The sequence below is a fragment of the Chrysochloris asiatica genome, unplaced genomic scaffold (assembly GCF_000296735.1).
Source record: "Chrysochloris asiatica unplaced genomic scaffold, ChrAsi1.0 scaffold00084, whole genome shotgun sequence".
Classification (NCBI taxonomy): Eukaryota; Metazoa; Chordata; class Mammalia; order Afrosoricida; family Chrysochloridae; genus Chrysochloris; species Chrysochloris asiatica.
In genome coordinates this window covers 612,247-618,068 of record NW_006408602.1, presented here as the reverse complement: position 1 = coordinate 618,068, position 5,822 = coordinate 612,247, and positions in this window count along the sequence as shown.

The following is a 5,822-nucleotide window of genomic DNA, read 5'->3' as shown; positions in this document are numbered from 1 at the left end:
GATATGCAGATGATACAACCTTGCTTGCTGAATGTGAAGAGGACTTAAAACTTTTACAGATGAAGATCAAAGAGCACAGTCTTTGGTATGGATTACATCTCTATGTAAAGAAATAAAGAATCCTCACCACTGGACCAATAAACGACATTCTTATCAATGGAGAAAAGACTAAAGTTGTCAAGGACTTCATTCTTCTTGGATCAACTATCAACAGTCATGAAAGCAGCAGTCAAGAAATCAAATGAAAAAAAAAAAAGAAATCAAATGACCTATTGCATTAGGCAAATCTGCTGCACAAGACCTTTTAAAGTGTTAAAGAACAAAGATGTCAGCTTGAGGACTAAGGTGCTCCTGACCCAAGCCATGATATTTTCAATAACCTCATATGCATGCAAAAGCTGGACAGTGAATTAGGAAGACTATAGAAGAATTGATGGTTTTGAGTTATGGTGATGGAGGAGCATATTGAAAGTGCCATGGGCTGCCAAAAGAATCAATAGATTCATTTTGGAAGAAGTGCACCCAGGGTGCTCCTTGGAGGCAAAGATGGACAAACTTTGTCTCTCATACTTCAGACATATTATCAGGAGGGATCAGTCATTGGAGAAGGATATCATGTTTGGTAAGGTGGAGGGTCAGAGAAAAAGAGGAAGACCCCTAAAGAGATGGATTGGCCAAGTGGCAGCATCAATGGACTCAAGCGTGGCAACTGTAGTGTGGTTTGCCCAGGATCGGGCAGTGTTTCATTCTGTTGTGCATAATGTCGCTATGAATCGGTATTGACTCAATGTAAATGCTTGCTACACTACATAAAGAATAGTGTAGCATACGTGTACTCATGTGTGTATCCTTGCAAATACTTTTTTTTTTTTTGGTCTACTCAAATTCTTTTTGCAAAGATTGATATAGAACAATTGTCTTTTCACTGTGTTTTTAAATCCTATTTTTGACCGGTAACTTTGGTGAGTATAGTAAATGCCTCAGGCCATTTGTGATTGCTTTTCTCTCATAGCATGCCCTAATCTATCTTTCTATTAGATTTATTAGGTTTCCTAGATCTACTGCTAACCTTTTAAATAACAACATACCGTAATATGAATGGTATTTAATTGGAACAAAAATACATACTTGTCAAAGCAAAGGCATTTCATATTTGCACTGATAAATGTTTCTTTGGAATTATTTGGTAGAAGATTTGAGGTTGAATTTCATTCTATCAGCGGTGTTTTCAAAATATTTTTATTCTGTGGTGTATATCCTCAAACCTGCAGAACCAAATCTATTGTATTATGATGAAAATTATAATGATATTGCAGATGATCATTATATGAGGGGTATCTGTCATGTGAGAAATTACCCTGATGCTAGGTAGCCCCCACATCCATTATCATCCATAAAATTCCAGAGGTCACAGAACAGAGTAACTGAGCAAATCAAGATTCATAAATTACATTGTTTACTAAATCAACTTAAAATATAAATCTAAAATCCAAAGGGAAAAGAATGAATAAGGTAAGTGAAATGCAGTGCGTTATTTAATGATTCTTCTAACCATAGTATTTGTAACTCCCTCTGAACAACATTTTTGACCTGATGGATCTCAGTAAGAGAAAGTGGTAGAAGATGCTGCAGTTTCATGAATCCTAGGGCTCAGGAAAAAGTGAGGGTGGAGGACTAGTAATACAAAAATATTGAATGCTGTCTCAGAAATGTAAAAAATATGTTGTCAATCCTGCCTCTTTCCCTTGATGTGGAGTCTTCAACTAAAATCTATGATTGAGAGACAAAGAGGCTTTTTATGTAAGTGTCTTTGCAAAGAATATGAGAAACTGACTGATGGAGTGGGAGACTGAATCATTGGCTGACTCTCACCAGAGACTGCTAAGCAGTCTGTGGATTAATTCTAGTTAGGGAGGGCAGCTTCCTGCATGAGATCTGTCTGGTAAAGCGTCTATAATTGCCTACGGTCTGCCTGAAAAAAAATTACACAGAGATTATTAGCCATGAGTTGGACCCCTTAATTTTGAAGGCTTAGTCTAACTGTTGTGGAGAAAATAAACTCTGATACAGCAAGAGTAAAAATATTTATAAGGCCATCATAGAGCTTCAGTGATTGAAAGATGACCACAATTTACAAATAAGGTGATAATGATAGAGGAGATGTAAACTGGCTAAGATTTGGATTGAATTTGTAGATATAGGCTTAATATTAAAGAGGAACCCAACATTTTTGTCCTACGCTGCTATTTAATGGAAGTCCTGGTGTGGGGCTGTGGGCTAATGCTCTGGACTGCTAGGTCAGTTTGAACTGCAAGGTTGGTGGTTTAAGCTCACCAACTGCTCCTCGGAAACCCTATATGGGTCACTATGAGTTGGAACCAACTGAAAGGCACTAAACAACATCAACCATTTAATAAGATATAACTATTAAGGGAAATTAGTAGAGGTAGGGGACATGTTAATATCTCAGCATATTAGTTTTGAGATGACTAGTAGAAATCCAAGCATAAATGTTAAGTAGCCCATGCGTTGTTGCTTTTGTTAAGTTCTATAGAGTGGATTCCAACTCATAGTGACCCAGGTTTCCAAGGAGAGACTGGTGAGTTTGAACCACCAGCTTTGTGGTTCAAACCAACTTTGCTACACTGAATTACAGAGCTCATGGATATGACTATATAATTCAGGGTAGAGAAGATAGTATTTTGGAAGTAATCAGAATAAAGTTGGTATTAAAATCCATGCAGTTGAGGCATCACATGCAAAGAAATGTAAATCAAGAAGAGAGAGGGTCAAAGATTGTGTCCTAAGAAATTTCATGCTCTAAAGTAAATAGTAAAAAGGAACAACAAGGATATTGAAATAGAAGGAAAACCAGGTAAGTAATGTCTCCAAGAAATCACATAGAAAAAAATTGTTTTAAGAAGCAAGTATTGTTAATGCATCTGGCACCATAGGATAAACACTCGATCTCAAGGTAAATTTGAACTGCATAGTCGGTGGTTCAAACTCACGAGCCACTTCTTGGAAATCCTATACAGGGTCGCCATGAGTCAGAACTGACTTGATGTCACTTAACAACAACAATAAGACATTAAGCAAAGTTAAGCCTCAAAAATAACGATTAGATTTAGTAATGTGTGATGTATTGGTGACTTTGACAAGAACAGCATAGTTGGGTTGTTGAGGATGAAAGTTCTATAGGAGCCTCCAAATAACATTCTCTGTTCCATTTAGATTCTGAACAAAGTGAGAAATAAACATAAAGAAAATGACTATTATAGAAACAAAATAACAGCATTATTATTTCTAGAAAGTAAGTGCCTTTAGATAAATTGGTCAGCAGAGCTTTAGCATTATACACATCTTTTACTAGTCAGTGTTTGGTTGTTCTAGAAGGCCTGCCCTTGAATGATCAGAGGAATGCAGTCATCTTGCTGACTATGCATCCATAGAAAGAAGAAAAGGGTGTCTATTTTGAATGTGGTTATCAAATCAGATAAACCAGAACACCACTCTTGAAGTAGACTTAAGAGAGAGAGAGACAGACAGAAATTATACTGAAAAAATCTCTTTTTCCTCCTTTACAGGAAGAAAACATTAGGGCTAAGAAACAACCATTCACTCTAACAATATTTAACATTATGAAGAAATTTTTCTATAAAAAATAACAAAAAAGCAGAATCTGGTTAGAAATGCAGATATTTTATTTTAAAGGTATTAAATATAATAATAACAAGCCTCAGTGATAATTCTATTTTTCTTCCTAGTCCTTTAAATATATAAATTTCTTAATTACTTATTCCTACACAAGAATGTTAGAGCTAAGAAGTTAAGATTTTATTTTGTCTTTCCTATAAGCCACAAAGGAGTCCTGGTGTGGCGCTGTGAGTTAATGCACCAGACTGAAGAGCCATTTGAATTGCAAGGTTGGCGGTTCAAGCTCACCAGCTGCTTCTTGGAAACCCTGTGCAGTGTTGCTGTGGGTGCAGTGTTGCTGTGGGTAGGAACTGACTCAATTGCACTTCACAACAACAACAACATAAGCACCAAAACTGTACCTGACATATATTTATTGAATGTCTTAATGTTTGATTTAGTGTACTATATTATACTATATCAATAATTTAAATGTTGAAAGTGTGGTATAGTATAATGAGTATTTGAATCAAAAAGCATGGACTCTAGATAAAGTTCTAACACGTCACTGTGTGTAAGCATTTGGGTCTATGTGAGTTTCAGTCTTTTTTTTTTTCCCCCAAGAAAAATGAGAATAAAAATAACTTCCATTTTAATTCTAGAGTGTGTTTTAAAAAGCAATTTAGATAATAAATGTGAAAACCTTTTAACAATATCAATTGTATAAGAGTGCTTTGTCCCTCCATGTGCCTAAAACTTTTAATATACCTTTAAATTACAAGATGTTATGTTGATGTTGGGAGCACAGTGGCTTCATTTAAGCACTGGTTTGAACCACAAGGTATGCAGTTCAAGCCTTCCAGCTGCTCCACAGGAGACAGATGAGGCTTTCTGCTCCTGCAAAAATTTTAAAACCTCAGAAACCCTATACAGGTTCATTGTGAGTCAGAAACAACTCTGCAGTACTTAACAACAACAATGTTAATACTACTCATTTTCAACCAATCAGGTCAACACTGAAGTTCAACCATTATTTGCAATTTTGCAATTAAGTAGTTGAAGGTACTGGGGATATAGTAGAAAATTTGTTTCTTAACATGAAGACAAAGATTTAGTCATGCTCAAGGTCATTTTTTCAAATTGCACCTACTTTTGAAATTAATCCTTTTAAACAATACTTTTGCAATTTCAAGATGATATAATGTAAAATAATTCTTTCTTTCCCATCTTAAATTGAAAAAATAACTGATGAAAGGAGAAATCCTTTATGATAATGTATGAGCAGAGAAAACAATAGAATTCATCATCACTAAGTAGTACGGTATCCAATGAAAGGTATAGCAAACCAGGGAAAAATAGAAATTCTAAGTATTCAAGTTCTTGTTGCTGGATTGTACATTTACTGTTATTGCTCTCACCAGTAAGCAACACTGAATGCAAATTGAATTCTGTCTCTGTTACTTTGTAAAATAATAGTGAAGCAGTCTAGACTCATTACCTTGCCTTCTAATAACTTTCTGCATTTGAATCTTGTCAAAACACACCAGGAAGCAAATTTCTCAAGCATTCTGTAACTGCCTATTGATTCTCTCCACTATAAATCTACCATCACCTCTCACTACAAATTGGTCTGTATTTCAGGGGTTAAGATAATGAGTGTAGATTAGGAAAAAAAAAAAAATCATGTGGACAACAGTTTGTTTTTATGAATTATAACTATTTATAATACTTTTAAATTATAAGGTGTTATGTTGCTTTTGGGGTCAATCACAATAATTTACAAAAAGGAAGAACACAATATAAATATATAGAGGACACAGCAAACAGAATGGTTTCCATGATACGTTCGTTTAATAAACTAATAATAAATGAATCTGAGTGAGACAAACAAGCTCATAAAAAATACCTGTATTCACGTGTTTCCTGTCAGTGTATCTCATAAGTATATTTCTTAAAAGGAAAGGTGCACTGGCACAGTAAGTAGTTTTTAAGTTAAAATAGGTAATGTATCATGAGCATGGACAAAGTAAAAACTTCCAAGTAAAATTTAAGAAATATATATATCATGAGCTAATCTCTATCATAAAGGCACTCTGGTAGCGTAGTGGTTACGAATCGGGCTGCGAACCTCAGGGTCAGCAGTTCGAAACTACCAGCTGTTCCGCGGGAGAAAGATGAGGCGTTCT